We start from the raw sequence: 26,657 nt of genomic DNA, 5'->3' as shown, positions 1-26,657 counted from the left end.
TAAAGTGAGTAGAGCAGCGGGCTAAGCACACAGCCTTGTGGTGCACCTGGGCTGATGGAGATTGTGGAGGAGATTTTGCTGCTAGTTCAGAGTTGTGGTGAGTAAAATTATCTACACTTGTTTCAGGAGCCTGATGGTGGTAAGGTAATAATTGTTCCTGAGGAACCTAAGGCTTCTCTACCTCCTGCCCAATGATAGAGATGAGAAGAGGGCATGGCCTGGGTGGTGGTGCCTTTGACGATGGATGCTGCTTTCTTGTGGTAGTGTTCAATGTAAATGTTCTCAATGGAGGGCAGGGCTTTGCCTGTGATGGACTGGGCTGTATCCACCACTTTCTGTAGACATTTCCATTCCTGGGCACTGGGCCTTGATGCAACCTATTGGTATACCCTGCACTGTGCACCTATAGAAGTTTGTCAGAGTTTTGGTGACGTACAGTAGCAACTTAAACTTCTAAGAAAGTAGAGGTGCTGTTGTGAAACCTACGTACTGGTCCCGGGACATATCCTCTGATATGATAATGCAGTTGTATTTAAAGCTACTGACCCCTTCCACCTTCATTCCATAATGAGGACTGAATGATGGACCTCTGGCTTCTTCCTTTTGGAATTGATAATCACCTCTTTGTTTTAGCTAACATTAAGTGAGAGGGTTTTGTAGCGGCACCATTCAAACAGATTTTCCATATCCCTCCTATATGCCAATTTGTCACTAACTTTGAATCAGCCATCAACAGTGGTGTTGTCAGCACTGGACCTGTACTTAGTATAAAGCGAGTAGAGCAGGGGATAAACTCACAGCCTTGTGCTACACCTGTGCTGATGGAGATTGCACAGGAGATGTTGGCAATACATACCAATGGGTGTCTGTAAATGAGGAAATCAGGGATCTAGTTGCAGAGGGAAGTATCAAGACACAGGTCCTGGAGCTTAGTGATAAGTTTCAATTGAATGATAGTGTTGAATGCTGAGCTGTAGTCAATGAAGAACATCCTGATGTTTGCATCTTCATGGTGCAGGTGTTCCAGACCTGTGTCATGGCCAATGAAATGGTATCTGCTGTGATGGCAGGCAAATTGCAGTGGGTCCAGATCACTTTTAGGCAGGAGGAGCCGCTGTTCATTTGCTATGCTTCATGACTAGCTTCTCGTGTACCTCATCACAGTGGATGTAAACACCACACTGCGGCAGGTTACCACATTCTTCATGAGCACCGGTATGACTGAAGCCTGCTTGAAGCAGGTGAGTTCCTCAGACTGCTGAAGTGAAAAATTGAAAACATCCATCTTTTCTCCTGCCAGTTGATCAGCACAGGCTTCAGTGCTCAGCCAGGTATGCTATCTGGGGCCAGATGGTTTCCATGGATTCACTGTTATGATTCATGTTGGGTGCAGACTGAGATCAGAGGGTCATCAGGGATTATTGGGGTGAAGGCATTCAAACTTTATCATGTGGCCCAGTCCACTAACTCAAAGCAATCTGGAAGCTGCTCCACTGCTTCCTGTGACCACTTCTTGGTTTTCCTTGCCCCCCTCTGGTGCCTTGCTCTTCAGACTCTGTAAGCAGGTAGGAGAAGAACAGCCAGATGGTCAGATTTCCTCAAAGGCCATCAATGGATGTAATGGTAGATATTCTTGTAGTAGAGATCAAGTTTGTTGAGTCCTTCTGTGCTGCAGGTGATGTGCTGATAATGGTTTGGGCAGAGATTTCTTCAAGCTAGCCTGACTGAAGTCCAGGAGAAGATGTGAAAGGCATCAGGATTGGGCATTTCTTAGACCATAAGACATGGGAGTAAAATTAAGCCATTCAGCCCGTCAAATTTTCTCCACCATTCCATCATGCCTGATTTATTATCCTCTCAACCCCATTCTCCCACCTTCATCCCATAACCTTTGACACAATGAATAATCAAATAACAGTAATAATAATTTTAACTTTACTTACAGAACACCTTTCATACAGATGATGTAGTTTACAATGGGATTAAAGTACAAAAATGAAAATAAAATAAAAAATAACATAAAGGTAAACATGAAAATATAAAACAAAATTATTTTGTTTACCAGCAAAGTTAAGGAAATAGATTTTGAGCTGACGTTTAATAGCGGCAACTGAGTCTGCATCTCTTATAGTTTTAGGAATTGAAATTCCCCAGTTTAAGAGCATAGTTCTGACATACTGTGAGTGTCTTCTACAGTAGACTAACGCAAAATACTTACTCAGTTTATCTGTCGATTTTTATCCCCCGTTACTGCCCTTTCAGCGTCATTTTCCAGTGATCCAATATCTGCTCTTGCCTCTCTTTCATTCTTCATATATCTGAAAAAAGTTTTGGTGTCCCCTTTGATATTATTGTGTAGCTTACCTTCATATTTGATCGTTTCTCTCCTTATGACTTTTTTTTAGTATTCTTTTCTTGGTTTTTAAAAGTTTCCCAATCCTCTAACTTCCCACTAATTTGCGAAACATTATTTGCTCTCCACTTTGTATTTATGCTGCCTTTGACTTCCCTTGTCTGTCACAGTTGTATAATCCTCCCTTTAGAATGCTTCTTCTTCTTCTTTGGGAAGTATTTACCCTGCACCTTCTGAATTGCTCCCAGAAAGACCATAAGACATAGGAGCAGAATTAGGCAATTTGGCTCATCAAGTGTGCTCCACCATTCAATCATAGCTGACCCCTTCTTTTTCTTCTCCTCAGCCCCACTCCCTGGAACCTTTGATATTGTGGCCAATCAAGAACCTGTCAATCTCCGCCTGAAAGAAACCTAATGCCCTGCCTTTTACAACTACCTGTGGTAACAAATTCCACGGATTTACCATCCACTGGCAAAAGAAATTTCCCTGCTTCTCTATTTTAAATGGATGCTCCTCTGCCCTGAGGCTGTGACCTTTTGTCCTAGACTCACCTGTCATGGGAAACATCTTTCCACATCTACTCTGTATAGTCCTCTCACCATTCAAAAGGTTTCAGTGAGACCCCACCCCATCCTTCTAAATTCAAGCAAGTACCGACCCAAAGCCGTTATATGTTCCTCATATGAAAACTCTTTCATTTCCAAAATCATCCTCGTGAACCTCCTCTGAACCCTCTCCAGTGCCAGCACATCTTTTCTTAGATGAGGAGCCAAAAACTGTTCACAATACTCAAGGTGAGGCCTCACCAGTGCATTATAAAACCTCAGCATCACATCCCTGCTGTTATATTGTAGACCTCTTGAAATGAATGTCAACATTGCATTTACCTTCCTCACCACCAACTCCACCTGTAAGTTAACCTTTAGGGCATTCTGCACAAGGACTCCCAAGTCCCTTTGCATCTGAGACTTTTGGATTTTTTTCCCTGTTTAGAAAATAGTCTGCACATTTACTTCTACCACCAAAGTGCATGACCATACATTTTCCAACATTGTATTTCATTTGCCACTATGAGGAACGTCTGGCAGCTCTTGGGCTGTATCCCCTGGAGTTCAGGAGAATGAAGGGGGATCTTAGAGAAACATTCAGAATGTTCAAATGCCTGAACAGATTAGATATGGCAAAATTATTTCCCATGGAAGGGGAGTCTAGGACAAGAGGGCATGACTTCAGTATTAGTCCATTTAGAACAGAGATGTGGAGAAATTACTTTAGTCAGAGGGTATTAAATCTGTGGAATTTATTGCCGCGAGTGGCTGTGGAGGCCAAGTCATTGGGTGCATTTAAGGCAGAGATAGATAGGTTCTTGATTAGCCAGGGCATCAAAGGGTGCGGAGAGAAGGCAGAGAAATGTGGATGACTGGAAGGAGGAGAAGATGGCGACGCAACGGCAGCGCACGCAGCCTCTCCGGTGATGAATATCTCTTATCTATCAGGTAGGGGACCGTGCACAATTCTGATTTGATGGAGATGGACATGAGAGTACGGTGGAACATCTGGAAAACTTCTGAAATGCCTGCTTCGCTGCCGCTGCTACTGTGTGGTAACTGGAATCTCCAGATTGGAAGGCCCCAAAATCCTCGGCTTTGCTTGTTTCAGCAGCCGGGGTGAGGTCGAAGGCGCTCAGCAGAGGATGGCGCTCGGGAGGCTGTATTGGAGCGGCTGGTCAGAGGCTCGAAGTTTTCGGTTGGATGGACTCAGTGTCGGCTGTGGTCAGCTGCTTCCAAGGCATCGGCAAGTTGACGGTGCCTGAAGGTTTATAGCAGGGAGTTTCTCCCTTTTGCTGCCTGCTATTGGGGACTCAGGAATTGATCGATTCGGGGACCTTAGAGACTTTTTTTACCGTGCCCATGATTTGTTCTTCATCAAATTATGGTATTGCTTTGCACTGCTGTAACTATATGTTATAATTATTTGGTTCTGTCAGTGTTAGTCTTTGGTTTAGAAACATAGAAACATAGAAAATAGGTGCAGGAGTAGGCCATTCAGCCCTTCGAGCCTGCACCGCCATTTATTATGATCATGGCTGATCATCCAACTCAGAACCCCGCCCCAGCCTTCCCTCCATACCCCCTGACCCCCGTACCCACTAGGGCCATATCTAACTCCCTCTTAAATATAGCCAATGAACTGGCCTCAACTGCTTCCTGTGGCAGAGAATTCCACAGATTCACCACTCTCTGTGAAGAAGTTTTTCCTAATCTCGGTCCTAAAAGGCTTCCCCTCTATCCTCAAACTGTGGCCCCTCGTTCTGGACTTCCCCAACATCGGGAACAATCTTCCTGCATCTAGCCTGTCCAATCCCTTTAGGATTTTATACGTTTCAATCAGATCCCCCCTCAATCTTCTAAATTCCAACGAGTACAAGCCCAGTTCATCCAGTCTTTCTTCATATGAAAGTCCTGCCATCCCAGGAATCAATCTGGTGAATCTTCTTTGTACTCCTTCTATGGCAAGGATGTCTTTCCTCAGATTAGGGGACCAAAACTGCACACAATACTCCAGGTGTGGTCTCACCAAGGCCTTGTACAACTGCAGTAGTACTTCCCTGCTCCTGTACTTGAATCCTCTCGCTATAAATGCCAGCATACCATTCGCCTTTTTCACCGCCTGCCGTACCTGCATGCCCACTTTCAATGACTGGTGTATAATGTTTGTGCTGTTTTCTGTGATATCACTCCGGAGAAACATTGTATCATTTCTTAATGCATGTATGCATTTCTAAATGACAATAAAAGAGGACTGAGGGTTCTCATAATCTAAAAATTGAATCAACTCATGATTGCATAGCGGAGCAGACTTGATGGGCTGAATGGCCTACTTCTGCTCCTATATCTTATGGTCTTATGGTCTTATTTCTCTGTAACCCGTTTCTGTGACCATCTCCAGCTCTACAAATCCCTTCCGCAGTGCCTACCTGTCCTTTCACCTCTGACCCCTTGACTCCAGCACAGCAGCTGGCCAGACTGCATACAACGGACCACCTTCCCAGGATTGAAGACTTCTAGAAGATTCATGGAATAACAGACTGCTGTCATGTTGGAATTTTCCAAATGTTTCACAGAGTGGCTGAGACTTTAATTCCACATTTCATTTTTAATTGCCATAAGCATGTGTAGCCCCCCTGGCCATCCTCAGGGTCGCTCGGCTCGCTGTCATCTAGGGAAACAGCCTCGGTCCGGCCAAACTGGGTAATGAGTTTGTGTGGATGCTGTGTGAGGTACCCCACCCCGCCCAAATAACAGACAATACACCAGATACGATTAAATGATATACAGTTTATAGATATTACTGGAACTATATTATTTTCCTTTTATATTTTATTCTCTTTTAATTATATAGTTCCAGTAATATCTATAAACTGTATATCATTGAATCGCCACACTTATCAAAGTTCAATCTCTTCGTGCATGAACAGTTGGAGCTCAAGGACCTTCTTCTTCACCCTGCGACCCCCTTGGACCACCTCAACCGGCTGCCTGGGACCAACAACGGTGGTCGACCAGACGCTCCACACGAATCCGTCTCCGTCTCCTTGCCGAACGTCCCGCTCGGGGTCCGACCCCGTTAGCGGACTCACAGCACCTCGTCCATCCTCTGTCTCGCTCTCCCGCCTTCTGCCCCCAAAACCCCCTCACAAACAGTATCTTCAAATACACCAAAACCATAACAACTATCCCAATTGGTTAATAACGTATTTCTTATCACCCTCTAAACCACAAGCTGTTAGCGCAAACTTTCTCAGCGTTTAAGACAACAAAGCCGCATTCCCCAGATTAACATAACAAAGACACCATTTTAATTAGCCTCCGCAGTAACATAAAAATCGAAACCCCTTTACACTCTCCCCCCCACCAAATGAAGTCATGTCCTCATGACTTCTAAATAACTCGCCACCCAGTCCTACAGACACACAACACACACATACACAGATACACACAGTGACAGTTCTCCCCAAACAGTGGACCTTATTCCCGTCCCACAGGCGCTAAATAGGCCAACCTATCTGGGAGCTTCATTACCCTCTGAGACCTCCGTACCCCCTCACCTAAACCCACAAGGCTCAGACACTACTAGGGATACCTCGGGCCTGCTTGCCAACTCCTCTCTCACTCAGGCCACCACTACAGCTCGGAGCCTCCAGTCCCGTGTCCAGGGCCCCGCCTCTCTTCCTTCCCAATCCTGCCGTAACTCAGACTGCCCACAGCTAGCCCTCCCCACTACACCTGACTCAGTGGGAGAAGGGCCAAAGGTCTCTTCCTCAATCACGGGGAATTTAGCGAAAGGCAGCATGTTCCACATGTGCAGCACATCATCCTTCGAATCCGTATCCTTCCTCATTCCCTCGATCGGTAGCTGCTGTTTGAGTTTCTCCAAACTGAAACATCTAGCCGGGGCTACCCCTTCAGCCTCCTGCAGTTGAGACGTCAGCTTCTTCGGGGACTCCTTCAACTCTCGCCACAGCCTCAGCAGTTCTGACTCAGGGTTCCTGGCCATCTCAATCTGGGATGCAGTTACCCCACCAGCTTCTTCCACCCTGACCTGAAAAGCAGCAGTTAAAGAATGTTCAGCCTCCGGTTGTTTCTTCCTGAGGGCGACTTCCAGGTCAACTTTCAGTTTTTCCACTTCATTTAAACTCGCGATAGTCATCTTCAGGTTCCTTTCAAGCATCCGCCTGCCCTTTCCGAGATCTGTCCTCCATTTCTTTACCTCCTCGGGAGTGTAGTCAAACTCCCCTCCCTGGGCTTTCAGTTTTCTGTTGACCTTAGTCAGAACACTTCCATGATCTTCCCCAACTTGCAAGTCTTCCAGTCTGTTCTGAATCGACGTCTTGAGTTTCTGCTGATCCCTTCGAAGGCGGGTCATTGTTTCTTCTCGCTGGATTAATTCATCAGTATATGACCGCAGTGCGGTGCAAATCCCCTCTCTTCCCTGTGTCTCATTTAGATTGACGACCTGGGTTTCCATCCTCCGGTCCACCACCGTCTGTCCCAACACCAGGAAGTTCAACTGGTATGTCGGGTCATTTTCCTCACATTGCACCAAACTCCTCCGGCCAAAAACTCCTCCACATTTGACACTTCGCTTCGGTCGCCTGGGCTCAGCCACTCGCCTCGCCTCATAGTCCCCCCAGGCGAATCCAAGCTCTAGGCGGTCATCCACATACGTCAAAACTCCACACACCTTCACTTCCCCCGTGGTCTTCCTCATGCCCTGCGGGAAGGATGCAGGGGCTCCGGATATGCCCCTGGGCATCTTTTCGGATCGGAAGAATCCTAGGGAACTAGTAAAGGCCATCTTCAGCTCAACAGCCGCATTCCTCAGGATCTGGCAACATCCACCCCTCAGATGCAGCACATTAAACCACATCGCATAATCCACACACACGCTGCCTTCATCTTCCACGCTGCCAGTGTCCAGTTGCCGCGACCTCTCTCTCACTGAGGTGTCTTCAGCGGTCAACTCCCCTCCCTCGTGGTAGTTCGGAGCATCTACTAAGAGGGTCTCACCCTCAGCTACTTTCCCCAGCCATACCACAGCTGGGTCTCGTTTAAATTCGGTACTGGCTCAAGGCTGCTACACACGTCCTCAGAAGCAACTCGACACGCTGGGTGCCCAGAAAATGCCTCCATGAACTCCAGGGTCATTAACCAATCATCGTCTTCTGGATAATTACCGGCACTGGTACCCAAAGTCTCCGGTGCCCTTGCGGTTGTCAAGGATAAATGCTTCAGACACCGGTTGTAAAACGAACTGTATAACAACTTGATCTGTGCCCCGGGGTCGAGGATAGCTTTAGCATCGCTTCCTTCTATTCATAACGACACCCTGGGGCGTGGTCCCTCTAAGCCTTCAGGAATAGGGTCTTTTCCTTGTGGAAGCTCAGTGGTACATTGCTGGGAACGTGCTTCCCCAGAGACCCCAAGCCTTTCCCCCACTGGGCCTCCACTAAGTTTCTCGATCCCTATCTGATCAGCTGAACAACTGAGGGAGGGGCTGATCCCCTGAAATGATCCCCCTGGCACTGCAAGCAATTTAGCCGCCCTCCTAGCCAGAGAAGACACACTTTAAACTTCTCCCCCTCTTTCAAATAACTGACAGCTGTCACTACGGTGTAAGTGAACCTGACAGCTCTAACACCATCACCAGCCCACCTACTTAAACTTTCAACCAATCCCTGTCGCTCTCTCTCAACCAAGCACTGCCACTCATCTAACAACTGAGAGATCCGCTCCGCCCACGTCTCACATGCCTCCACTTGTCTTGTGGTGGACACTATCCCAAGTGCCAGGCGGAGCCTGCCAGAGCTAGAACATTTATTCGCAGACTCTACCTCCAAATCAGACCACTCTTTCCTCTCTCTCCCAACGGCGTGGACAGCCCCGAGTGCTACCTCCAACTCGTCAATGCCAGCCTGAACTCGAACAAAGACCGCACCCACAACGCATACAGCAATCAACAGCAAATAACCCACAGAGACACACATTACAGATTTAAACAGGGCACCCACACAGCATACCAACAGACTCAAGCATCCCGGACAAAGCTCCCACAAAGTAGCCCCCCGGCCACCCTCAGGGTCGCTCGGCTCGCTGTCGTCTAGGGAAACAGCCTCGGCCCCGCCAAACTGGGTAATTCATTTGTGCGGATGCTGTGTGAGGTACCCCACCCCGCCCAAACAACAGACAATACACCAGGTGCAATTAAATGATATACAGTTTATAGATATTACTGGAACTATATAATTAAAAGAGAATAAAATATAAAAGGAAAATAAAAGGCGCCACACTTATCAAAGTTCAATCTCTTCGTGCACAAAAACCCGTTGGAGCTCAAGGACCTTCTTCTTCACCCTGTGACCCCCTCGGACCACCTCAACCGGCCGCCTGGGACCAACAACGGTGGTCGACCAGACACTCCACACGAATCCATCTCTGTCTCCTTGCCGAACGTCCCGCTCGGGGTCTGACCCCGTTAGCGGACTCACAGCACCTCGTCCATCCTCTGTCTCGCTCTCCCGCCTTCTACCCCCAAAACCCCGCACATACAGTATCTTCAAATACACCAAAACCATTACAACTATCCCAATTGATTAATAACGTATTTCTTATCACCCTCTAAACCACAACAAGCTGCTAGCGCAAACTTTCTCAGTGTCTAAGACAACAAAGCTGCATTCCCCAGATTAACATAACAAAGATGCCATTTTAATTAGCCTCCGCAGTAACATAAAAATCGAAACCCCCTTACACATGTACCTACCTGAGTTTTCATAACATAAGACAAGGATTGGTTTAGGTATGTGATTGTTTTAGGAAGCTGTTTCATGGACAATGGAATTTAGATTTATATGTTGGGACAAAATTGCTGAGGAAAAATATGAGAAAACCACTTTCACTCAGTATAGAGTTATGACCAAGAATTTACTACTTCTAAAGGTGCTGGGAACAGAATCCTTCAGTAAATCCAAATAGGAACTGGATAGGGACAGTAGAAAATATTGAGGGTTATTAAAAAGAGCTGGAGAATGGTATTAAAACAACTACTCTACCTACAGCCAGTATAGACACAGTGGGCCAAATGGCCTTGGTACTGCAGCAATTTTATAATTGTATGAGGAGACTTTAGCCCTGTACTGCCTTGTAAACGGACGTGGTTTGATTGGCAGTGAGTTGGCATTCACTGAAGAGGAATGGGTAGGAAGACCTATTAGTCATTCTACACCATAAGCCTCATACATATTGATTCTTGACACGAAACTGCAGTGCAACCCCCTGGGAATGATTTAATTTAGCAAGGTTCAGTGTGACGAGGTCACGGAGTGAATGAAGATTAGCTTTGGACCTCTCCAGCATCAAATGCATAAGCACGTTTCAGCACAGTTAATGCCTGAGAGAGGAAGGGCAGAGAGAGAGAGAGAGCAAGAGCATGAGAGAGAGATAGCAGAGGAGAAATCAAATCTGAAAAAAAAAGCAGGAGACAGAGAACCTGCGAGGGCAAGACAGAAAAGGAAACAAGACAGAGAAAACGAGAGGCAAAGGGGAACGTAGAGAAAAATAGAGAGAGGCAGGCAGAGATCAAAGACACAGAAATACAGAAGGGAGAAACAAAGGGCAGCTAGCAGACAGAAACTGACAGACAGGCAAAGAGAGACAGAAAAAGCCAGAAGGGAGAGAGGGAAGGAAAAAGAAGAAAGTAAGTGACACAGGGACAAAGAGTGAAAGAGAGAAAGTGATTACACACCTCTTGATGATTTGAAAAATACTCTGTAGCTGATGATCACTCCACTGATTTTCTCAGAACAAACATTTGCTTTCATTTCTGCTTCAGCAATCTACTGTTTAAACATTAACAATAAATTAACTTGGTTTTTAGCACAAAATGTTTAAAAAACTTTTGGAATGAATTCACTGGGCTGAATTTAACACTAAGAGGGGGAAATACAGAAATATTTGAAACAGGAAATACTATTATTATCTTTCACCATCAGCTTAAAATTTGACAATATTTCTTTTCTGATGTTTCTCCGATTGTTGTGTATATCATCTTGCAGTCTACTTGCAAACTTACATCCTTATTTTAGAGAAATTTTATCATGTACTTTATTTCTATGAAAACCATCTAGGGACAAGACAATAATTACAGAGACATACATAGAAATTACTGCTCACTGTGTCATATAGAGTCATAGTATAATATACAGTAGCAAAGAAATAATCCCTTCAGCCCCCAAGTTAGAAGGAATAAGCAGAGACTGGATTGCTGCAGTGAAGGAAGACTGTTTCCCTACAGTGAAGGAAGCTAAGGGGAGAGCTTACCGAGGTTTATAAAATTATGTGGCACATAGATAAGGTGAGTAGCCAAAGTCTTTCCTTCAGGGTACGGGAGTTGAAAGCTAGAGGAAATAGATTTAAGGACAGGGGGGAAGGATTTAAAGTGGACCTGAGGGGCAAGGTTTTTTTTTACACAAAGGGTGGTGGGTACATGTATATGGATTAAGGTATCAGAAGAAGCTGCAGAGGCAGATACAGTTGTGATGTTTAAAAGACAGGCAGACAGGTAAATGGACAGGAAAAATTTAGAAGGATAAGGAGTAAACACAAGCAAATGGGACTAGCTCATGTAGGAAACTTGCAGTTCACAGGTGAGTTGAGTTGAAATATTCATATTTATGCTATTTCATTTTAAGACCCAAGAAAGACTGCAGAAATCAGGACGAATGCACTGTCTGAGGAAATATCTTGACAGTTTATTCCTCTCCATAGATGCTGCCTGACCTGCTGAGTTCCTCCAGCATTCTGTGTGCACTATGACTGTGCTGAACATCAAGCCATTTAACATTCTTAGTGTAATGTGTTGGGGCAGTTGGTATTCAAGTAGACACAGTGTGTAGTGACACTGTGAGGAAAGACAGGTAGATGATAGGGCAAAACTGCAGTCAGTGGGAGGAGTTAAAGTGTAATGGGGTCCAAATCAAAAAGGGTGATAAATACAGGACTGAAGGTGTTATATTTGAATGCACATAGTATACACAATAAGGTAGATGATCTTGTAGCACAGTTAGATATTGACAGAAATGACGTTCTGGAAATCTCAGAGTTGTTGCAAAAAGAAGATCATAGTTGAGAGCTTAACATCTAAGGATATCGAAAGGACTGGCAGGTAGACAGAGGGGGTAGGGTGGCTCTATTGGTAAAAAATGAAATTAAATCCTTAGAAAGACGTGACAAAGGATTAGAAGATGTAGAATCCTTCTGGGCAGATTTAAGAAACTGCAAGGGAAGATTTCCTGGTGGTGGTTGATGGAGTAACAGCAATCTGCCGTTGCTCCAACTCTAATTATCTTACTATTTCCAACCTGTCTTGAAACTTCTTTTTTAAGTGTGATATTCTTTCATTATGGCTGGAAGGAGGGCCAGAGGTACTAAAAAGGATGATCTTCCTGCCCTTTGGATTCTATTATGGATTTTCTGCAAAGTCATACATGAGAAGCCTCTGAGAAGTTTCAACAATTCAGCACTGAATTCAAACAAATATGTGGTAAATTGGACTCTATTTAACAAACTCTTAATGAACACGATAAACGTATTAAAAATAATGAGGAAAATTTGCCGGCTCTGGAAACTGAAGTGGATGAATTGCAGAAGCTTTGTGAAAAGCAATCAAAGTCCAACGAAAAGTTAAGACAGAAGATTATCAACCTAGAAAATAGAAGTAGAAGGGACAACCTACGGGTTCTGGGTCTCAAAGAACTAATCAGAGGTAATCATTCTATGGAGTTTTTTGCAAACTTTTTGCAAGAATTATTTCCAGAGATTTTGATGTCTGTGCCTATGATCAATCGAGTTCACAGATCTGCATTTAGACCTCCTAACGGTCAGGGACCAAGATCAGTAATAATCTGTTTTCATGAATTTAAAATAAAGGAACTCTTAATTCGCGAATCTCGTCGAAGAGGCATGATTGAATATAATGGTTGCAAGATTAGAATTGTCAAAGATTATTCGCCTAAGGTTATGCAGGAATGTGCTAAGTTCAAAAAAGTTATGTCTGAGCTTTTTAATAAGGGTTTCAAGCCTTCGCTTCATTACCCAGCCCGACTCAGAATCACACTTAAAAACGGTTCTATCAAATGGTTCTGCTCAACTGTTGAAGCACAAAAGATTTTTAAATTCAAAAGCTAGCTGTTTAGTTTCTCCTTACATGAGGACACAAGATTAAACGAGAAACTTTAAATTCGCAAATCCCGTTGAAGGGGCATGATTGGTTAGAGGGTGGAATATTAAGATTCTTGAAGATTATTCACTTGAGGTTATGCAGGAATGTGCTAAGTTTAAACAAGCTCTATTGGATTTTTTAAGTAAGGGTTTTAACCCGTCCCTTGGCTACCAGTTTGACTGAGAATCTCATTAAAGATGGATCCTTCGAATGGTTTCGTTGAATGCTGAAGCACAAAAAGTTTTTAAATTTGAGGGCTAACTGCTTAGTCTGTTTTTCTGTGAAGATATAGATTAATGTTTAATGTCTATCTGTATGAATAATTGTATCTTTTACTTTTGGTAAACCTTGGTAACTAATTTCCTTTCATTTTTTTTTAATACTGTATTTTTGATATACAAAAATTGAATCTCTTGTTTAGGTATTGTTTAGTCTAGGTTGGAATATAAATAACCTTGAAACTAATTGGAGTGATCACCAGGTTTTTTTGGGTGTTGTCCGTAGTTCATAGATGCCGACTTTCTCTTGGTCGGTTTTCTTTCTTTGGGAGGTGGGTGGGGGTATGGTTTTTGTTCCCAGAAGCTGTTTCCGAATTTTTAGCCAACTTGTTGCTTGGTTACCATTTCTCAAGGTTTATGGCTTGGTTTTCAACTTACATTTTCACCCTTCTTTTAAATAATATTAAAAATGGACCAAACTATTAGTTTACTCAGTTTTAACGTGAAAGGTTATTTTTTTACTTTCTCACATACACAAATGTGATAATATATGTTTTTTTAGCCATTGTAATAGACTTTGTTTTCACTCTTCTTTTCAGGCCAAATCTAGAGGAGTTTCGATTCTTATAGATAATACACTTTCCTTTGTTCAACATAAAGTAGTGCCTGATACTAATGGATGCTTTGTTATAGTTTCAGGAAAGCTAGATAATAAATTAATAGTATTTGCCAATATGTATGCCCCAAATGTAGATGATCCAGAATTCTTTGAACTTTTTTTTCATTTTTACCAGCTCTGAATCTTTATTCTTTGGTGATGGGAGGAGATTTTAACTGTTGGCTAGACCCAGTTTTAGACTGATCATCTTTTAAACCAGTGTCTCTTAATAAATCAGCTTTGTTTATTCAATCCTTTTTATTGAAGTGTGGTATAGTTGATGTTTGGCATTTTTTATATCCTTTAGAGAGAGAGTATTCGTTTTTTTCCCATGTTCGTCATACATATTCCAGGATTGATTATTTTTTTAACAATAGTGAAATGGTCTCATCAGTTCATAACTGTGAATATAAAGAGATTGCCTTTTCAGATCATGCTCCTATATTTCTATCTTTAAAACTCCCTGGTCTTCTTCAAACCCACAGATTTTGGCATTTTAATACAACTTTGTTACCTGATAAGGAATTTTTAAAATTTCTAGAGAAGCATATTGTTTTGCTTTTTTGAAGAGAATTAAAAGGAAGTGACTTCTGATCTAATCTAAGTATGGGATACTTTCAAGGCCTATATTAGAGGACAAATTATTTCTTATACCGCGAGTGTTAAGAATAAAGCTTATAATAAATAAGAATAAAGAAAGAATTGAATTAGCCAATCAATTGAAAAAATTAGATTAAAAATATGCTATAGCTCCAGATCCTGTTTTATATAAAAGACGTGTTGAAGTTAAAACTAAATATGATCTTCTGTTAACATATCCAATTGAAACTCAGCTTCTTAAAGATAAAACTCTATTTTACATTCACGGAGATAAATCAGTCCAACCAATTAAAAACTTCTGTAGTTAAATGACAAATTAAAGAAATTTGCAAAATAATGGTGATAGGACAACTGATTACTCTGAAATAAATGATACCTTTAGAGAATTCTATTCTAAACTTTGTAGTTCTGATTCCTCTAAAGATGATACTATAATGAATAATTTTCTAGATCAATTAAATATCCCTGCACTTTCTGCAGATAATTGCAAACAGGTAGATCAACCCATTTCTTATGAGGAAATCGCTGAGGCTATATGTTCATTACAGTCGGGGAAGGCTCCAGGTCCAGATGGATTTTCTGGTGAATTTATAAGGCTTTTTCTTCATTAATTATACTGCAGTTACACTTCGTCTTTTTGGATTCTTTCAGATTGGGTAGTTTGCCTCAATCTTTTTATGAAGCTTCTATTTCGCTTATCCTAAAAAAGAACAAGGATCCAACTGAATGCTCTTCATATAGGCCAATTTCATTACTCAATGTTGATACTAAAATTCTTTCTAAAGTTCTGGCTCGTAGGATTGAAAATATTTCACCTTCTCTTTTTCCTGATGATCAGACTGGATTTATTAAAAACCGACATTCCCATTTTAATATACGCCGTGTATTAAATGTTACTTACTGTCCTTCTCAGGAGATATCAGAATGTGTGATATCTTTAGATGCTGAGAAGGCTTTCGATCAGGTTGAATGGAATAATTTATTTAAAACCTTAGAAAAATTTAATTTTGGACCATATTTTATTTAATGGATTAAATTACTTTGTTTATCTCCTTCTGCACGGGTTCTTACTAATTTTCACAATTCCAAACCATTTAAATTTCACCACGGAACTAGACAAGGCTGTCCGTTGAGTCCTTTGCTTTTTGATCCAGCTTTAGAACCCCTTGTCATTGCTTTTCGAGAATCTAATGTTATCTGTGGTATTTTAAGAAGAGGTATCACCCACAAAACCTCACTTTACGCTGATAATATATTGCTTTTTATTTCTAATGTTGAGACTTTGTTACCTTGCGTACGTTCTTTACTCTCCCGTTTTATCCCAGTTTTCAGGATATAAATTGAACCTACATAAGAGTGAATTATTTCCTTTAAATAATTTGGTATCAATTAATACTAATCTCCCTTTTAAAATTGTAAGGAATCATTTTACTTATTTGGGTGTAACAATCACTAAGAATTGCAAACACCTGTTTAAAGAAAACTTTCTTACTTTATTGAACCATGTAGAAAGATATTATTAAATTGGTCACCTCTTTCAATATCGTTGATTGGATGAATTAATTCTATTAAAATGAATATTTTACCTGAATTTATACGCCTTTTTCAGGCTTTGCCTGTTTTTATTCGTAAATCCTTTTTGGACTCTCTTGAATCTATTTTAGCCTCCTATATATGGAAAAATAAATGTCCTTGTTTAAATAAAGTTCATCTTCAAAAACCTAAAAAGTCTGGAGGTTTAGCTTTTTTAGCTTTTTATTTTATTTTTTATTTATTTTTATTTTAGTTTAGTTTTTATAACTGGGCAGTTAATATACAATATCTTACATTTTGTCTATGTTATATTAATCACGTAGACTGTTCGGTATGGGTTTCTTTAGAAGGTAACTCTGTTAATAAATTTTCTATTATTTCTCTTCTTGGATCCTCACTTCCTTTATTTGTAAGTAAACTAACTGATAATTTAATAGTTAAACATACTCTGAGGATCTGGATACAATTTAGAAAACATTTTGGTTTATTGAGATTTTCCTCTTCTAGTCCCATTTATTCTAATTTTTTAGCCCTCCATGACTGATTTAGTTTTTAAAGAATGGAACAGGTTGGGTATTAAATGTTTTTGGGATCTGTTTGTTGGAGGAAATCTTTTTTCATTTGAGCGATTGTCAGCTAAATATAGTTTACCCAAAACTCACTTTTTTAGATATCTACAAATCAGAGACTTCCTAAGATCTCAGTTATGCACATTTCTTATAAGCTCAGATAAGAACTTACTAGATGTAACTTTAACACCTTTTCATAATGGTTCAATATCTAATATTTATGTTATGTTACTGGAGGAATGTTCCTTTAGACAAAATTAAGAATCTCTGGGAACAAGATTTACAGACATCAATATCTGAGGAAACTTGGAATGAAATTTTTAAGCTGGTTAATACTGCATTATTATGTGCTCACCAATCCCTCATACCATTTAAGGTGGTACATAGAGTCCATATGACTAAAGATTAGCTATCTTGTTTTTATTTGGATATATTTCCCAACTGTGACAGATGTAATCATGGAAAAACTTCATTAATTCGTATGTTTTGGACTTGTCCATGTCTTGAAAAATATTGGAAGGAAGTTTTTCAAACTTTTTCTTTACTTTTCAAAGTCAATTTTAAGCCTAATCCTCTGATGGCCCTATTCGGTATTGTTGCAGGACAAGGTATCAAGCTGAAGACATCTGATTTACATATTTTGGATTTTAGCTCTCTTATAGCTAGGAGGGTGCTTTGGTGTAAATGGAAAAATGTTTCTCCTGCTACTCATGCTCAATGGTTATGCGACATTATGTCATGTTTAGATTTAGAGAAGATTCGTTGTTCAATTTCTGAATCTCGTCAAGACTTTCAAACATTGTGGGGACCCTTTCTGAATTATTTTCAAGATTTTCAAAACCCTCAAATTTAGATGTTGGCTATTATTAATTTTTATTATACGAGAAGGTATTTTACCTTTCTTTCTCCTTAATAAACAGCTTCGGTCTTGGTAGGGGTTAGACTCTTTTTTTGTAATAAATTAATATATTTCAATATAACTTTGACTAAGCTACATGAATACGGGGTAATGAGATTATTATTATGAATAGATATAATGTAATTGGTACTAATTTTACCTTTACATATACTTTCTTGTACTCTGTATTCTTCTATGTAGAAACTAATAAAAATATTGAAAGAGAAACTGCAAGGGTAAAAAGACACTGATTGGATATATATACAGGCTTCTAAACAGTTGCCACAATGTGAGCTACAACTTATAACTGGAGATAGAAAAAGCAGGGAAAAAAAGGGAATGTTGAGTAATCATGAGAGATTTCTATATGCAGGTACTTTGGGAAAATCCACACGGTGCGATTTATACTTTGGAGCTTAGTTCTTTATGATTTACAGTTTGGAGACGGATTGATTACGATTTACAGTTTGGAGGTGGGTTGTTTACGATTTACGGTTTGGAGTTGGACTGTTTACGATTTACAGTTTGGAGGCGGATTGTTGATGATTTACAGTTTGGAGTCTGTTTACGGTTTACAATTTGGAGATGGATTGTTTACAATTTACGGTTTGGAGTTGGATTGTTTACTATTTACAGTTTGGAGGCGGACTGTTTACTATTTACAGTTTGGAGACACTGTTTACTATTTACAGTTTGGAGGTGGATTGTTGATGATTTACAATTTGGAGTCTGATTGTTTACGATTTACAGTTTGGAGGTGGGTTGTTGACGATTTACGGTTTTTCGAAATGGATTGAGTAATCCAGTGCTTTGCTGTCTCCGAGAAGATTCTGGAAGCATGTTCGAACCTCTTGAGGCATAGAAACTTGGAGACAGGGTGGTGAGTCAATGTTCAACTCCATTTTGTCGAATAAAGTGTTTTTTGATTGCTGATTAAAGCTGAGTTACTAATCGAGGAAGATTGAAATATTGAGCCGAACGTGGAAGGCGAGCGAGGGGTCAGCACCACTTCCTGCCTTTCGATCACTGATGGGTTCCCTCTGCTGCCAGAAAGGAGAATGTGTGGTGGCTGGCTGTGAATGTGAGGTAGGCCTCTGCATTCATGTGGTGTCTCTGTCTTTCAATCAATTTAGAGGACCGTTATGGATTGGTCTCTGGACAATGGACTTCCTCAGTCTTATGGTTTTGATGTCATGTGTTTTTACCCATTCTTTCTCATTGCTTTTTTGTTCGGGGGAATATGGGTTTGGGGGTCGATGTTCTTGTCATGTTTTGTTAGTTTTTATTTGTGTGGGGAGGGGCTTTTGGATGTCAATGCTCTTGCTGTGTTTTGTGTGGGGAAGGGAGGTTTGGGGTGATGTTCTTGTGTTTTTTGTGGGGGGAAAAGGGTTTTGGATGTCAATGCTCTTGCTGTGTTTTGTGTGGGGAGGGAAGTTTGGGGGCAATGTTCTTATGTGTGGGGGAGCCGTCTTTTGGATGTCAATGCTCTTGCTGTGTTTTGTGTGGGGAAGGGAGGTTTGGGGGCAATGTTCTTGTGTTTTGTGTGGGGAAAGGGGGTTTGGGGCGATGTTCTTGTGTTTTTTGTGGGGGAAAGGAGTTTTGGATGTCAATGCTCTTGCTGTGTTTTGTGCAGGGAAGTGAGGTTTGGGGTTAATGTTCTTGTTGTGTTTTGTGTGGGGAGGGAAGTTTGGGGACAATGTTCTTATGTGTGGGGGAGCTGTCTTTTGGATGTCAATGCTCTTGCTGTGCTTTGTGTGGGGAAGGGAGGTTTGGGGGCGATGTTCTTCTGTTTTGTGTGGGGAAGGGAGGGTTGGAGGCGATGTTCTTGTGTTTTGTGTGGGGAAAGGGGTTTTGGATGTCAATGCTCTTGCTGTGTTTTGTGCAGGGAAGTGAGGTTTGGGGTTGATGTTCTTGTGTTTTGTGTGGGGAAGGGAGGTTTGGGGGCAATGTTCTCGTGTTTTGTGTAGGGTAGGGGATTTTGGATGTCAGTGCTTTTGCTGTGTTTTGTGCGGGGAAGTGAGGTTTGGGGTTGATGTTCTTGTTGTGTTTTGTGTGGGGGAAGGGAGATCTGGGGTGATGTTCTTGTTGCATTTTATTAGTTTTTTTTGGTGCATGGGATGGGGTTTAGGGGTTGATAATCACGTTGCTGCTAATTTTTTTGCGCAGGGGCTTTGCTGTTTCCCTTTGAACGACTTTCCATAGTTTTCTTTGTTTCATGGCTATCTGGAGAAGATGAACCTCATGTATACTTTGACAATAAATTAACCTTTGAGCATTTGATCCCTAGAGAGGGAGTTTGAAAAATGCCCATGAGATTGCTTTTTGGAGGCTGACCCTACTCAGGGAATGGCAATTCTAGAGTGGATGATTTGTAATGACCCAGATTAGATTAGGAAGCTTAAGGTAAAGAAACCCTTATTAGGCAGTTATCCTAATATGATAGAACTTATTCTGCAATTTGAGATGGAGAAGCTAAATTTGGATATATCAGTATTGCAGAGGAGTAAAGGAAATTTTGGAGATATGAGAGAGGAGCTGACCAAAGTTGATTGGAATGGGACACCAGCAGTGATGATAGCAGAACAGCAATGGATGGTGTTTCTGGGGGAAATTCAGAAAACACAGGAAATATATGCCCAAAGATGAAGAAGGTGAAGGGTCTCAGCCCAAAACATTGACTGTTTACTCTTCTCCATAGATGCTGCCTAGCCTGCTGCAGTTTCTCCAGCATTTTGTGTGTGTTGCTTAGATTTCCAGCATCTGCAGATCTCTCTTGCTTGTGATTTGTGACTTGTGACTTACTGCAGGACCGGATGGTGTCAGGACCAAGGTGCTCAAAGCCTGTGCCCCTCAGCTATGTGGAGTACTTTGCCATGTATTCAACCTGAGCCTGAGGCTCCGGAGGGTTCCTGTACTGTGGAAGACGTCCTGCCTCGTCCCTGTGCCGAAGATGCCGCGCCCCAGTGGCCTCAATGACTACTGTTACATGCTCAAGGAGATCTGTTTTTTTTTTGAGAATGCTGTAATGGTCTTTTGGAGGTCACCTGATGTGATTTTCCTGCCGTTGTGAGGTCATGTGATGACATGTGCCCCGTGACTATATAAGGGTCGACTCAGGGGGATTTTGAGTTTGTAGATTTCCAGGTAGAACGTGTGGTGCCTCCGTTTCTGTTGCGTATTTGTTTTTGTGACGCAGTTTCATTTTTAAAACGGTTGTACGTTCTGTTGAAAGATTCCATATTACTTGGACTGGGAATTTGTGGCTGGAAGTGCCAATCTACTCAATTTCGGCAGTTTTGAAGGGAGAGTGAAGAATTCATCGAAGTGAAGGATCGAGAGAAGTTGGCATCGTTTGGCAGTTTAATAAAGGATCGACCTTATTGAGTCTTCGTTGAAGAGAAGCTGCATCGAGGTAACTCTTGTAAAAGCGCAATGAGTTCATGCACAAAGGCTCTCTCTCTCTAAAAGGAATTTAAGGTCAGTCGATTTAAACTGTTAATTTTCAGCATCGGGAATCCTGTGGACAGAACCGGCAGTAAAGGTGCATCGGTGAAGAAATCGTTCTCCAGAGAAGTCTCTGCCAATTGAATGTGTGAAACTGTTGGACTCTTGAAGTTATCGCTTTAAGAACTATATCTGACTGTATCGCTTTAAGGACTGTTTCCGCATTTAACTCTTTAAGAGCCAGAGCCGAGTGGAGTTGATGAAAGGCTGCGTACCTGTTGAACCTCCGGTTGAAGTTTTCCTTTGTTTTTTTTCCCTTATCGCTTATATGTGTTTGATAAATGTTCGGTTGTTTTTATAAATCCAGTCTCGATTAATATTCATTGTTGCCGGTTACGTAACACTACAGACCGGTGGCATTGACCTCCCACATCATGAAGACCCTGGAGAGACTTGTTCTGGAGCTGCTCCGGCCTATGGTCAGGCCACACTTAGATCCCCTCCAGTTCACCTACCAGCCCCGACTAGGAGTTGAGGATGCCATCGTCTACCTGCTGAACCGTGTCTACGCCCACCTGGACAAGCCAGTGAGCACTGTGAGGGTCATGTTTTTTGACTTCTCCAGTGCGTTCAACACCATCCGCCCTGCTCTGCTGGGGGAGAAGCTGACTGCGATGCAGGTGGATCCTTCCCTGGTGTCATGGATTCTTGATTACCTGACTGGCAGACCACAGTACGTGTGCTTGCAATACTGTGTGTCCGACAGAGTGATCAGCAGCACTGGGGCTCCACAGGGGACTGTCTTGCCTCCCTTTCTCTTCATCATTTACACCTTGGACTTCAACTACTGCACAGAGTCTTGTCATCTTCAGAAGTTTTCTGATGACTCTGCCATAGTTGGATGCGTCAGCAAGGGAGATGAGGCTGAGTACAGGGTTACGGTAGGAAACTTTGTCACATGGTGTGAGCAGAATTATCTACAGCTTAATGTGAAAAAGACTAAGGAGCTGGTGGTGGACCTGAGGAGAGCTAAGGTACTGGTGACCCCTGTTCCCATCTAGGGGGTCACTGTGGACATGGTGGAGGATTACAAATACCTGGGGATACGAATTTACAATAAACTGGACTGGTCAAAGAACACTGAGGCTGTCTACAAGAAGGGTCAGAGCCATCTCTATTTCCTGAGGAGACTGAGGTCCTTTAACATCTGCCGGATGATGCTGAGGATGTTCTACGAGTCTGTGGTGGCCAGTGCTATCATGTTTGCTGTTGTGTGCTGGGGCAGCAGGCTGAGGGTAGCAGACACCAACAGAATCAACAAACTTATTCATAAGGCCAGTGATGTTGTGGGGATGGAACTGGACTCTCTCACGGTGGTGTCTGAAAAGAGGATGCTGTCTAAATTGCATGCCATCTTGGTCAATGTCTCCCATCCACTACATAATGTACTGAGTGGGCACAGGAGTACATTCAGCCAGAGACTCATTCCACCGAGATGCAGCACTGAGTGTCATAGGAAGTCATTCCAGCCTATGGCCATCAAACTTTACAACTCCTCCCTTAGAGGGTCAGACACCCTGGTCAATAGGCTTGTCCTGGACTTATTTCATAATTTACCTGCATAATTTACATATTACTATTTAACTATTTATGGTTCTATTACTATTTTTTTATTTTTTATTTTTTATTTTTTATTACTTATGGAGCAACTGTAACGAAAACCAATTTCCCCTCGTGATTAATAAAGTATGACTATAACTATGATTTGGTTAATAATGTGGTTAACTGGATCAGCAATTTTGTGGATAATACCAAGATTGGTGGTGATCTGGACCAGCAGGAAAAATGGCACATAGAACTTAGAGCAGACAAGTGTGAGGTGTTGCTCTTTTTGGAGGCCAACCGAGGTGAGTCTTACACAGTGAATGGTAGGACACTGAGGAGTGGTAGAACAAAGTGATCTAGGAATACAGGCCCATAATTCATTGGAAGCTGCATCACAGTTAGATAGGGTCGTTAAGAAAGCTTTTGGCACATTGGCTTTCATAGTTCAAAGTACTGAGTTCAGGAGCTGGGATGTTATTTTGCAGTTGTATAAAACGTTAGTGAGGCCTATTTTTAGTGTTGTGTGCAGTTTTGGTTGTCCACCTACTGGAAAGATGTAAATAAGATTGAAAAAGTACAGAGAAAGTTTAGAGTGTTGTTTTTAGGTCTTGAGGACACAAGTTGTTAGGAACAATTGAATAGGTTAGAACTTTATTCTCTAAAACGTGGCGAGAGTATGGAACGAGCTGCCAGCACAAGTGGTGGATTTGATTTTGATTTCAATGTTCAATGTTCAAGAGAGGTTTGGATAGGTGAATGGATATGAGAGGTATGAATGGTCCAGGTACTGGAGTAATGGGGGACGAAGAGATACTTAAGTATTTTTATGTCGTTTTTCACAATGGAAGACACTAGCAGAATGCCAGAAATTTGAGTGTCGGGGGGAAAAAGTGAGTGTAGTTGCTATTACTAAGGAGAAGGTGCTTGAGAAACTGAAAGGTTTGAATGTGTCTGGGCCAGATGGAGTGCACCCCAGCTTTCTGAAAGAGGTGGCTGAAGAGATTGTGGAGGCATTAGTAATGATCTTTCAAGAATCATGGGATTCCAGAATAGTCATGAGGGAAAGAAAAATTGCAAGTGTCACTCCAATCTTTAAGAAGGGAGGGAGGCAGAAGAAAGGAAATTATAGGCCGGTTAGCCTGACTTCAGTGGTTGGGAAGATGTTTGAGTCCATTATTATCATTGAGGTTTTGGGTTACTTGGAGGCACATGATAAAATAGGCTAAAGCTTGCTTGACAAATCTATCGGAATTCTTTGTGGAAATAACAAGCAGGATAGACAAAGGGAAAGTCAGCGGATATTGTTTGTTTGGATTATCAGAAAGCCTTTGACAAGGTGCCACACACGGGGATGTCTAAGAATATAAGAACGCATGGTACTATGGGAAAGGTAATAGAATAGATGGAAGGTTGTCTGACTGGCAGGAGGCAAAGACTGGGAATAAAGGGGCCTTTTCCAGTTCGCTGCCTGTGACTAGTGGTGTTCACAGGGGTCGGTGTTGGGACTGATTCTTTTCTTGTACGTCAATGATTTGAAAAATGAATTGATGGCTTTGTGGCCACGTTTGCAGATACTATGAAGATCAGTGGAAAGGCAATAGTGTTGAGAAAGGAGATGGCTGCAGAAGGACTTAGACAGATTAGGAGAATGGGCAAAGAAGTGGCAGATGGAATACAGTGTAGGGAAGTGCATGATCATGCACTTTGGCAGAAGGACTAAAGGGATGGACTATTTTGTAAATGAGGAGAAAATTCAAAAATCAGAGGTGCAGAAGGACTTGGGAGTCCTTGTGCAGGATTCCATAAAGGTTAATTTGCTGGTTGAGTCGGTGGTACAGAAGGCAAATGCATTGTTAGTATTCATTTTGAGAGGACTAGAATGTAAGAATATAATGCTCAGAATCAGGATGAGCTTTAGTATCACTGACATATGTTGTGAAATTTGTTTTGTGGCAGCAGTACAGTGCAATACATAGTAATAAAAACTGTAAATTACAGCGAATATATATATTAAAATGTTAAATTAAATAAGTAGTGCAAAAGAAGATTTAAAAAAACAGTAGTGAGGTTGTATTCATGGGTTCAATGTCCATTCAGCAATCTGAGGCAGAGGAGAAGAGGCTGTTCCTGAATTGTTGAGTGTATGTCTTCAGGCTCCTGCACCTCCTCCCTGATATAGAAATGAGAAGAGAGCACATTCTGGGTGATGGAGGTCATTAATGATGGATGCCACCTTTTCAAGGCATCGCTTCTTGAAGACGTCCTAGGCGCTGGGGAGGCCAGTGCCCATGATGGAGCTGACTAAGTTTACAAGTTTCTGCAGCGTATTGTGATCCTGTGCTGTGCAAACCCCGCTCTTCCACACCAGATGGTGCTGCAGCCAGTTAGAATGCTCTGCACGGTATATCTGTAGAAATTTGCGAGTTTCTTTGATGACATATAACTCTCCTCAAACTCTTATGAAATATAGCCACTGTCATGCTTCTTTTGAAACTGCATTGGTATGTTGGGCCCAGGATAGATCTTCAGAGATGTTGACACCTAGGGATTTGAAATTTCTCACCTTTACCACTTCTGCTCCTTCAACGAGGACTGGTGTATGTTCCCTCGTCTTACCCTTTCTGAAGTCCACAATCAATTCTTTGGTCTTACTGACATTGAGGGCAAGGGTGTTGCGGCTACCCTACTCAGCTAGCTGATATATCTCAGTCCTCCCGTATGCCTTCTCGTCATGGTGCTGAGGCTTTAAGACATTAGTCAGACTGTACTTAGTGTATTGTGAGCAGTTTTGGGCCCCTTATCTAAGAAAGGCTGTGCTGGCATTGGAGAAAATCATCTCAGCAATGAAAGGGTTAACATATGAGCAGCAATTGATGGCTGTGGGTCTATACTCGATGCAGTTTAGAAGAATGAGGAAGAGGATATTATTTCAATCTATTGAATATTGAAAGGTCTGGATAGAGTGGATGTGGAAAGGATGTTTCCATTAGTGGGGAAGTCTAGGAACAGATACCACAGTCTCAGAATTGAGGGGTGCCCATTTGGTACAGAAATGAGGAGGAATTCTTTAGCCAAAGGGTCATGAATCGTTGGAGCTCTCTGCCACAGATGGATATGCAGGCCAAGTCATTGAGTTCATTTAAGCAGAAGTTGGTAGGTTCTTGATTAATCACAGTGTCAAAGGTTACAGGGCAAAGGGTTGAGAGGGATAATAAATCAGCTATGTTGGAATCATTGAGCAGACTTGATGGGTCGAATGGCCTAATTCTGTTCCTGGGTCTTATGGTCTTATGCTGCTTATTTAAACACTAACCTACCAACCTCGAAGAAACTGGAGCACCTGGGGAAAACCCATGGAATTACAGAAAGGATATGCAAACTCCACACAAACATTAATAAAAGTTCTTGGGCTTGTGCAGGGACCCAGAGAGCGTTGGTTCCAAGGTTATTAGAGCACCTTGTGTTCAGAGTTCCTTGTGTTTTTTTCTCTTTGTAATGTAGATTTCATGTTACGTATTATTTCAGTGGACGCCTGATTAGCACCAATCATGGGGTTCTCATTTTTGAGAATGTAACGTTTTCTGGCGTCACTCAGCAGAAGCCACTGATGTTCTGTTGGAACTCTTATGTATAAACTCTGGTTGCTGTCTCCACTTTGGAGTTTGTCTTTCTTCTGCATTTGGGTTCCAACCTTGCCAGTGCACATTGTGACAGAAGGACCCTGCCAAATATTGGTCACAGCAGAGGTTGAAGAGCAGTGTTTTGATGTTGGTCCACTTTAGGTGAGAATGCCATCTACAGTGCCTATAAAAAGTATTCACCCCCTCCCTTGGAAGCTTTCAAGTTTTATTGTATTACACACAGCATGTATCACAGTGGGTTTAATTGGGCTTTTTTGACACTGATCAATAGAAAACAAACTCTTCCAGGTCAAAGTGAAAATAAATTTCTACAAACTGGTCTACTTTTATAACAATTATTAGACACAAAATAATCA

At 41.9% G+C, this 26,657-nt stretch overlaps 1 protein-coding gene across 2 annotated transcripts in view; it reads left to right on the top strand.

Annotated features, from left to right (window-relative positions):
* cxxc4 (CXXC finger 4) overlaps positions 1 to 26,657 on the top strand; it is a 224,352-nt gene that overhangs the window by 147,792 nt on the left and 49,903 nt on the right. Inside the window, exon 1 of one of the 2 annotated variants that reach the window (XR_011889461.1) lies at positions 12,338 to 12,679. The exons of the other annotated variant lie outside the window; for it this stretch is intronic. The gene's annotated coding sequence lies outside the window, so the exon portion shown is untranslated. Of the gene's footprint in view, positions 1 to 12,337; positions 12,680 to 26,657 lie in introns of those variants that run through there. 2 annotated transcript variants of the gene reach the window in all.

Source organism: Mobula birostris, chromosome 17 (genome assembly GCF_030028105.1).
Source record: "Mobula birostris isolate sMobBir1 chromosome 17, sMobBir1.hap1, whole genome shotgun sequence".
Lineage (NCBI taxonomy): Eukaryota > Metazoa > Chordata > Chondrichthyes > Myliobatiformes > Myliobatidae > Mobula > Mobula birostris.
This window is presented reverse-complemented; position numbering and strand designations above follow the sequence as displayed.